This window comes from Fringilla coelebs, assembly GCF_963513975.1.
Source record: "Fringilla coelebs genome assembly, chromosome: 9".
NCBI classification, from domain to species: domain Eukaryota; kingdom Metazoa; phylum Chordata; class Aves; order Passeriformes; family Fringillidae; genus Fringilla; species Fringilla coelebs.
The window spans coordinates 19,971,270-19,981,484 of record NC_140067.1 but is presented as its reverse complement, the minus strand read 5'-3'; positions in this window follow the sequence as shown (position 1 = coordinate 19,981,484).

Sequence of the window (10,215 nt, the reverse complement as noted above, 5' to 3'; positions counted from 1 at the left end):
TGAGAGCAGCCCTAGGCCAGGTATGCTTTTCCTGCCTAGGGTTAGGGTTAGGGTTAGGGTTAGGCCTAGGGTTAGCATCTCAGAAACCACAAAGCCCCCAGCTCCAGGCACACTGCAGCTGCGAAAGCCACCCCAAGTGAAGTGCAAAACTGCCACAAGAATCTTGGCTATATGTCTTTTTACTTAGGAGCAGCCCTAGGCCAGGTATGCTTTTCCTGCCTAGGGTTAGGGTTAGGGTTAGGGTTAGGGTTAGACCTAGGGTTAGCATCTTGGAAACCACAAATTCCCCAGCTCCAAGCACACTGCAGCTGCGAAAGCCACCCCGAGTAAAGCGCAAAACTGCCACAAGATCCCTGCCTCCACTGCTTTTTCCTTGGGAGCAGCCCTAGGCCAGGTATGCTTTTCCTGCCTAGGGTTAGGGTTAGGGTTAGTGTTAGGGTTAGCATCTCAGAAACCACAAAGCCCCCAGCTCCAGGCACACTGCAGCTGCGAAAGCCACCCCAAGTAAAGCGCAAAACTGCCACCAGATGCCTGCCTCCATGGCTTTTTCCTTGGGAGCAGCACTAGGCCAGGTATGCTTTTCCTGCCTAGGGTTAGGGTTAGGGTTAGGGTTAGGGTTAGGGTTAGGCCTAGGGTTAGCATCTCGGAAACCACAAAGCCCCCAGCTCCAGGCACACTGCAGCTGCGAAAGCCACCCCAAGTAAAGCGCAAAACTGCCACCACATGCCTGCCTCCATGTCGTTTTCCTTGGAAGCAGCCCTAGGCCAGGTATGCTTTTCCTGCCTAGGGTTAGGGTTAGGGTTAGACCTAGGGTTAGAATCTCGGAAACCACAAAGCCCCCAGCTCCAGGCACACTGCAGCTGCGAAAGCCACCCCAAGTAAAGCGCAAAACTGCCACAAGATGCCTGCCTCCACTGCTTTTTCCTTAGGAACAGCCCTAGGCCAGGTATGCTTTTCCTGCCTAGGGTTAGGGTTGGGGTTAGGGTTAGGGTAAGGCCTAGGGTTAGCATCTCAGAAACCACAAAGCCCCCAGCTCCAGGCACACTGCAGCTGCGAAAGCCACCTCAAGTGAAGTGCAAAACTGCCACAAGAAGCTTGGCTATATGTCTTTTTCCTTGGGAGCAGCCCTAGGCCAGGTATGCTTTTCCTGCCTAGGGTTAGGGTTAGGGTTAGGGTTAGGGTTAGGGTTAGGCCTAGGGTTAGCATCTCGGAAACCACAAAGCCCCCAGCTCCAGGCACACTGCAGCTGCGAAAGCCACCCCAAGTGAAGTGCAAAACTGCCACAAGAAGCTTGGCTATATTTCTTTTTCCTTGGGAGCAGCCCTAGGCCAGGTATGCTTTTCCTGTCTAGGGTTAGGGTTAGGGTTAGGCCTAGGGTTACCATCTCAGAATCCACAAATTCCCCAGCTCCAGGCACACTGCAGCTGCGAAAGCCACCTCAAGTAAAGCGCAAAACTGCCACAAGATGCCTGCCTCCACTGCTTTTTCCTTGGGAGCAGCCCTAGGCCAGGTATGCTTTTCCTGCCTAGGGTTAGGGTTAGGGTTAGGGTTAGGCCTAGGGTTAGCATCTCAGAAACCACAAAGCCCCAAGCTCCAGGCACACTGCAGCTGCGAAAGCCACCCCAAGTGAAGTGCAAAACTGCAACAAGAAGCTTGGCTATATTTCTTTTTCCTTGAGAGCAGCCCTAGGCCAGGTATGCTTTTCCTGCCTAGGGTTAGGGTTAGGGTTAGGGTTAGGCCTAGGGTTAGCATCTCGGAAACCACAAAGCCCCCAGCTCCAGGCACACTGCAACTGCGAAAGCCACCCCAAGTAAAGCGCAAAACTGCCACAAGATGCCTGCCTCCACTGCTTTTTCCTTAGGAACAGCCCTAGGCCAGGTATGCTTTTCCTGCCTAGGGTTAGGGTTAGGGTTAGACCTAGGGTTAGCATCTCGGAAACCACAAAGCCCCCAGCTCCAGGCACACTGCAGCTGCGAAAGCCACCCCAAGTGAAGTGCAAAACTGCCACAAGAAGCTTGGCTATATTTCTTTTTCCTTGGGAGCAGCCCTAGGCCAGGTATGCTTTTCCTGCCTAGGGTTAGGGTTAGGGTTAGGGTTAGGCCTAGGGTTAGCATCTCAGAAACCACAAAGCCCCCAGCTCCAGGCACACTGCAGCTGCGAAAGCCACCCCAAGTAAAGCGCAAAACTGCCACAAGATGCCTGCCTCCACTGCTTTTTCCTTGGGAGCAGCCCTAGGCCAGGTATGCTTTTCCTGCCTAGGGTTAGGGTTAGGGTTAGGGTTAGGGTAAGGCCTAGGGTTAGCATCTCAGAAACCACAAAGCCCCCAGCTCCAGGCACACTGCAGCTGCGAAAGCCACCCCAAGTGAAGTGCAAAACTGCAACAAGAAGCTTGGCTATATTTCTTTTTCCTTGAGAGCAGCCCTAGGCCAGGTATGCTTTTCCTGCCTAGGGTTAGGGTTAGGGTTAGGGTTACGGTTAGGCCTAGGGTTAGCATCTCAGAAACCACAAAGCCCCCAGCTCCAGGCACACTGCAGCTGCGAAAGCCACCCCAAGTGCAAAACTGCCACAAGAATCTTGGCTATATGTCTTTTTACTTAGGAGCAGCCCTAGGCCAGGTATGCTTTTCCTGCCTAGGGTTAGGGTTAGGGTTAGGGTTAGACCTAGGGTTAGCATCTTGGAAACCACAAATTCCCCAGCTCCAAGCACACTGCAGCTGCGAAAGCCACCCCGAGTAAAGCGCAAAACTGCCACAAGATTCCTGCCTCCACTGCTTTTTCCTTGGGAGCAGCCCTAGGCCAGGTATGCTTTTCCTGCCTAGGGTTAGGGCTAGGGTTAGGGTTAGTGTTAGGGTTAGCATCTCAGAAACCACAAAGCCCCCAGCTCCAGGCACACTGCAGCTGCGAAAGCCACCCCAAGTAAAGCGCAAAACTGCCACCAGATGCCTGCCTCCATGGCTTTTTCCTTGGGAGCAGCACTAGGCCAGGTATGCTTTTCCTGCCTAGGGTTAGGGTTAGGGTTAGGGTTAGGGTTAGGGTTAGGCCTAGGGTTAGCATCTCGGAAACCACAAAGCCCCCAGCTCCAGGCACACTGCAGCTGCGAAAGCCACCCCAAGTAAAGCGCAAAACTGCCACCACATGCCTGCCTCCATGTCGTTTTCCTTGGAAGCAGCCCTAGGCCAGGTATGCTTTTCCTGCCTAGGGTTAGGGTTAGGGTTAGACCTAGGGTTAGAATCTCGGAAACCACAAAGCCCCCAGCTCCAGGCACACTGCAGCTGCGAAAGCCACCCCAAGTAAAGCGCAAAACTGCCACAAGATGCCTGCCTCCATGGCTTTTTCCTTAGGAACAGCCCTAGGCCAGGTATGCTTTTCCTGCCTAGGGTTAGGGTTGGGGTTAGGGTTAGGGTAAGGCCTAGGGTTAGCATCTCAGAAACCACAAAGCCCCCAGCTCCAGGCACACTGCAGCTGCGAAAGCCACCTCAAGTGAAGTGCAAAACTGCCACAAGAAGCTTGGCTATATGTCTTTTTCCTTGGGAGCAGCCCTAGGCCAGGTATGCTTTTCCTGCCTAGGGTTAGGGTTAGGGTTAGGGTTAGGGTTAGGCCTAGGGTTAGCATCTCGGAAACCACAAAGCCCCCAGCTCCAGGCACACTGCAGCTGCGAAAGCCACCCCAAGGGAAGTGCAAAACTGCCACAAGAAGCTTGGCTATATTTCTTTTTCCTTGGGAGCAGCCCTAGGCCAGGTATGCTTTTCCTGTCTAGGGTTAGGGTTAGGGTTAGGCCTAGGGTTACCATCTCAGAATCCACAAATTCCCCAGCTCCAGGCACACTGCAGCTGCGAAAGCCACCTCAAGTAAAGCGCAAAACTGCCACAAGATGCCTGCCTCCACTGCTTTTTCCTTGGGAGCAGCCCTAGGCCAGGTATGCTTTTCCTGCCTAGGGTTAGGGTTAGGGTTAGGGTTAGGCCTAGGGTTAGCATCTCAGAAACCACAAAGCCCCAAGCTCCAGGCACACTGCAGCTGCGAAAGCCACCCCAAGTGAAGTGCAAAACTGCAACAAGAAGCTTGGCTATATTTCTTTTTCCTTGAGAGCAGCCCTAGGCCAGGTATGCTTTTCCTGCCTAGGGTTAGGGTTAGGGTTAGGGTTAGGGTTAGGCCTAGGGTTAGCATCTCGGAAACCACAAAGCCCCCAGCTCCAGGCACACTGCAACTGCGAAAGCCACCCCAAGTAAAGCGCAAAACTGCCACAAGATGCCTGCCTCCACTGCTTTTTCCTTAGGAACAGCCCTAGGCCAGGTATGCTTTTCCTGCCTAGGGTTAGGGTTAGGGTTAGACCTAGGGTTAGCATCTCGGAAACCACAAAGCCCCCAGCTCCAGGCACACTGCAGCTGCGAAAGCCACCCCAAGTGAAGTGCAAGACTGCCACAAGAAGCTTGGCTATATTTCTTTTTCCTTGGGAGCAGCCCTAGGCCAGGTATGCTTTTCCTGCCTAGGGTTAGGGTTAGGGTTAGGGTTAGGCCTAGGGTTAGCATCTCAGAAACCACAAAGCCCCCAGCTCCAGGCACACTGCAGCTGCGAAAGCCACCCCAAGTAAAGCGCAAAACTGCCACAAGATGCCTGCCTCCACTGCTTTTTCCTTGGGAGCAGCCCTAGGCCAGGTATGCTTTTCCTGCCTAGGGTTAGGGTTAGGCCTAGGGTTAGCATCTCAGAAACCAAAAAGCCCCAAGCTCCAGGCACACTGCAGCTGCGAAAGCCACCCCAAGTGAAGGGCAAAACTGCAACAAGAAGCTTGGCTATATTTCTTTTTCCTTGAGAGCAGCCCTAGGCCAGGTATGCTTTTCCTGCCTAGGGTTAGGGTTAGGGTTAGGGTTAGTGTTAGGGTTAGCATCTCAGAAACCACAAAGCCCCCAGCTCCAGGCACACTGCAGCTGCGAAAGCCACCCCAAGTAAAGCGCAAAACTGCCACCAGATGCCTGCCTCCATGGCTTTTTCCTTGGGAGCAGCACTAGGCCAGGTATGCTTTTCCTGCCTAGGGTTAGGGTTAGGGTTAGGGTTAGGGTTAGGCCTAGGGTTAGCATCTCGGAAACCACAAAGCCCCCAGCTCCAGGCACACTGCAGCTGCGAAAGCCACCCCAAGTAAAGCGCAAAACTGCCACCAGATGCCTGCCTCCATGTCGTTTTCCTTGGAAGCAGCCCTAGGCCAGGTATGCTTTTCCTGCCTAGGGTTAGGGTTAGGGTTAGACCTAGGGTTAGAATCTCGGAAACCACAAAGCCCCCAGATCCAGGCACACTGCAGCTGCGAAAGCCACCCCAAGTGAAGTGCAAAACTGCCACAAGAATCTTGGCTATATGTCTTTTTACTTAGGAGCAGCCCTAGGCCAGGTATGCTTTTCCTGCCTAGGGTTAGGGTTAGGGTTAGGGTTAGGCCTAGGGTTACCATCTCAGAATCCAAAAATTCCCCAGCTCCAGGCACACTGCAGCTGCGAAAGCCACCCCAAGTAAAGCGCAAAACTGCCACAAGATGCCTGCCTCCACTGCTTTTTCCTTGGGAGCAGCCCTAGGCCAGGTATTCTTTTCCTGCCTAGGGTTAGGGTTAGGGTTAGGCCTAGGGTTAGCATCTCGGAAACCACAAAGCCCCCAGCTCCAGGCACACTGCAGCTGCGAAAGCCACCCCAAGTGAAGTGCAAAACTGCCACAAGAAGCTTGGCAATATTTCTTTTTCCTTGGGAGCAGCCCTAGGCCAGGTATGCTTTTCCTGCCTAGGGTTAGGGGTAGGGTTAGGGTCAGGCCTAGGGTTACCATCTCAGAATCCACAAATTCCCCAGCTCCAGGCACACTGCAGCTGTTAAAGCCACCCCAAGTAAAGCGCAAAACTGCCACAAGATGCCTGCCTCCACTGCTTTTTCCTTGGGAGCAGCCCTAGGCCAGGTATGCTTTTCCTGCCTAGGGTTAGGGTTAGGGTTAGGGTAAGGCCTAGGGTTAGCATCTCAGAAACCACAAAGCCCCCAGCTCCAGGCACACTGCAGCTGCGAAAGCCACCCCAAGTAAATCGCAAAACTGCCACAAGAAGCTTGGCTATATTTCTTTTTCCTTGAGAGCAGCCCTAGGCCAGGTATGCTTTTCCTGCCTAGGGTTAGGGTTAGGGTTAGGCCTAGGGTTAGCATCTCAGAAACCAAAAAGCCCCAAGCTCCAGGCACACTGCAGCTGCGAAAGCCACCCCAAGTGAAGGGCAAAACTGCAACAAGAAGCTTGGCTATATTTCTTTTTCCTTGAGAGCAGCCCTAGGCCAGGTATGCTTTTCCTGCCTAGGGTTAGGGTTAGGGTTAGGGTTAGTGTTAGGGTTAGCATCTCAGAAACCACAAAGCCCCCAGCTCCAGGCACACTGCAGCTGCGAAAGCCACCCCAAGTAAAGCGCAAAACTGCCACCAGATGCCTGCCTCCATGGCTCTTTCCTTGGGAGCAGCACTAGGCCAGGTATGCTTTTCCTGCCTAGGGTTAGGGTTAGGGTTAGGGTTAGGGTTAGGCCTAGGGTTAGCATCTCGGAAACCACAAAGCCCCCAGCTCCAGGCACACTGCAGCTGCGAAAGCCACCCCAAGTAAAGCGCAAAACTGCCACCAGATGCCTGCCTCCATGTCGTTTTCCTTGGAAGCAGCCCTAGGCCAGGTATGCTTTTCCTGCCTAGGGTTAGGGTTAGGGTTAGACCTAGGGTTAGAATCTCGGAAACCACAAAGCCCCCAGCTCCAGGCACACTGCAGCTGCGAAAGCCACCCCAAGTGAAGTGCAAAACTGCCACAAGAATCTTGGCTATATGTCTTTTTACTTAGGAGCAGCCCTAGGCCAGGTATGCTTTTCCTGCCTAGGGTTAGGGTTAGGGTTAGGGTTAGGCCTAGGGTTACCATCTCAGAATCCAAAAATTCCCCAGCTCCAGGCACACTGCAGCTGCGAAAGCCACCCCAAGTAAAGCGCAAAACTGCCACAAGATGCCTGCCTCCACTGCTTTTTCCTTGGGAGCAGCCCTAGGCCAGGTATGCTTTTCCTGCCTAGGGTTAGGGTTAGGGTTAGGCCTAGGGTTAGCATCTCAGAAACCACAAAGCCCCCAGCTCCAGGCACACTGCAGCTGCGAAAGCCACCCCAAGTAAATCGCAAAACTGCCACAAGAAGCTTGCCTATATTTCTTTTTCTTTGGGAGCAGCCCTAGGCCAGGTATGCTTTTCCTGCCTAGGGTTAGGGTTAGGGTTAGGCCTAGGGTTAGCATCTCAGAAACCACAAAGCCCCCAGCTCCAGGCACACTGCAGCTGCGAAAGCCACCCCAAGTGAAGTGCAAAACTGCAACAAGAAGCTTGGCTATATTTCTTTTTCCTTGAGAGCAGCCCTAGGCCAGGTATGCTTTTCCTGCCTAGGGTTAGGGTTAGGGTTAGGGTTAGGCCTAGGGTTACCATCTCAGAATCCAAAAATTCCCCAGCTCCAGGCACACTGCAGCTGCGAAAGCCACCCCAAGTAAAGCGCAAAACTGCCACAAGATGCCTGCCTCCACTGCTTTTTCCTTGGGAGCAGCCCTAGGCCAGGTATTCTTTTCCTGCCTAGGGTTAGGGTTAGGGTTAGGCCTAGGGTTAGCATCTCAGAAACCACAAAGCCCCCAGCTCCAGGCACACTGCAGCTGCGAAAGCCACCCCAAGTGAAGTGCAAAACTGCAACAAGAAGCTTGGCTATATTTCTTTTTCCTTGAGAGCAGCCCTAGGCCAGGTATGCTTTTCCTGCCTAGGGTTAGGGTTAGGGTTAGGGTTAGGCCTAGGGTTACCATCTCAGAATCCAAAAATTCCCCAGCTCCAGGCACACTGCAGCTGCGAAAGCCACCCCAAGTAAAGCGCAAAACTGCCACAAGATGCCTGCCTCCACTGCTTTTTCCTTGGGAGCAGCCCTAGGCCAGGTATTCTTTTCCTGCCTAGGGTTAGGGTTAGGGTTAGGCCTAGGGTTAGCATCTCGGAAACCACAAAGCCCCCAGCTCCAGGCACACTGCAGCTGCGAAAGCCACCCCAAGTAAAGCGCAAAACTGCCACAAGATGCCTGCCTCCACTGCTTTTTCCTTGGGAGCAGCCCTAGGCCAGGTATGCTTTTCCTGCCTAGGGTTAGGGTTAGGCCTAGGGTTAGCATCTCAGAAACCAAAAAGCCCCAAGCTCCAGGCACACTGCAGCTGCGAAAGCCACCCCAAGTGAAGGGCAAAACTGCAACAAGAAGCTTGGCTATATTTCTTTTTCCTTGAGAGCAGCCCTAGGCCAGGTATGCTTTTCCTGCCTAGGGTTAGGGTTAGGGTTAGGGTTAGTGTTAGGGTTAGCATCTCAGAAACCACAAAGCCCCCAGCTCCAGGCACACTGCAGCTGCGAAAGCCACCCCAAGTAAAGCGCAAAACTGCCACCAGATGCCTGCCTCCATGGCTTTTTCCTTGGGAGCAGCACTAGGCCAGGTATGCTTTTCCTGCCTAGGGTTAGGGTTAGGGTTAGGGTTAGGGTTAGGCCTAGGGTTAGCATCTCGGAAACCACAAAGCCCCCAGCTCCAGGCACACTGCAGCTGCGAAAGCCACCCCAAGTAAAGCGCAAAACTGCCACCAGATGCCTGCCTCCATGTCGTTTTCCTTGGAAGCAGCCCTAGGCCAGGTATGCTTTTCCTGCCTAGGGTTAGGGTTAGGGTTAGACCTAGGGTTAGAATCTCGGAAACCACAAAGCCCCCAGATCCAGGCACACTGCAGCTGCGAAAGCCACCCCAAGTGAAGTGCAAAACTGCCACAAGAATCTTGGCTATATGTCTTTTTACTTAGGAGCAGCCCTAGGCCAGGTATGCTTTTCCTGCCTAGGGTTAGGGTTAGGGTTAGGGTTAGGCCTAGGGTTACCATCTCAGAATCCAAAAATTCCCCAGCTCCAGGCACACTGCAGCTGCGAAAGCCACCCCAAGTAAAGCGCAAAACTGCCACAAGATGCCTGCCTCCACTGCTTTTTCCTTGGGAGCAGCCCTAGGCCAGGTATTCTTTTCCTGCCTAGGGTTAGGGTTAGGGTTAGGCCTAGGGTTAGCATCTCGGAAACCACAAAGCCCCCAGCTCCAGGCACACTGCAGCTGCGAAAGCCACCCCAAGTGAAGTGCAAAACTGCCACAAGAAGCTTGGCAATATTTCTTTTTCCTTGGGAGCAGCCCTAGGCCAGGTATGCTTTTCCTGCCTAGGGTTAGGGGTAGGGTTAGGGTCAGGCCTAGGGTTACCATCTCAGAATCCACAAATTCCCCAGCTCCAGGCACACTGCAGCTGTTAAAGCCACCCCAAGTAAAGCGCAAAACTGCCACAAGATGCCTGCCTCCACTGCTTTTTCCTTGGGAGCAGCCCTAGGCCAGGTATGCTTTTCCTGCCTAGGGTTAGGGTTAGGGTTAGGGTAAGGCCTAGGGTTAGCATCTCAGAAACCACAAAGCCCCCAGCTCCAGGCACACTGCAGCTGCGAAAGCCACCCCAAGTAAATCGCAAAACTGCCACAAGAAGCTTGGCTATATTTCTTTTTCCTTGAGAGCAGCCCTAGGCCAGGTATGCTTTTCCTGCCTAGGGTTAGGGTTAGGGTTAGGCCTAGGGTTAGCATCTCAGAAACCAAAAAGCCCCAAGCTCCAGGCACACTGCAGCTGCGAAAGCCACCCCAAGTGAAGGGCAAAACTGCAACAAGAAGCTTGGCTATATTTCTTTTTCCTTGAGAGCAGCCCTAGGCCAGGTATGCTTTTCCTGCCTAGGGTTAGGGTTAGGGTTAGGGTTAGTGTTAGGGTTAGCATCTCAGAAACCACAAAGCCCCCAGCTCCAGGCACACTGCAGCTGCGAAAGCCACCCCAAGTAAAGCGCAAAACTGCCACCAGATGCCTGCCTCCATGGCTCTTTCCTTGGGAGCAGCACTAGGCCAGGTATGCTTTTCCTGCCTAGGGTTAGGGTTAGGGTTAGGGTTAGGGTTAGGGTTAGGCCTAGGGTTAGCATCTCGGAAACCACAAAGCCCCCAGCTCCAGGCACACTGCAGCTGCGAAAGCCACCCCAAGTAAAGCGCAAAACTGCCACCAGATGCCTGCCTCCATGTCGTTTTCCTTGGAAGCAGCCCTAGGCCAGGTATGCTTTTCCTGCCTAGGGTTAGGGTTAGGGTTAGACCTAGGGTTAGAATCTCGGAAACCACAAAGCCCCCAGCTCCAGGCACACTGCAGCTGCGAAAGCCA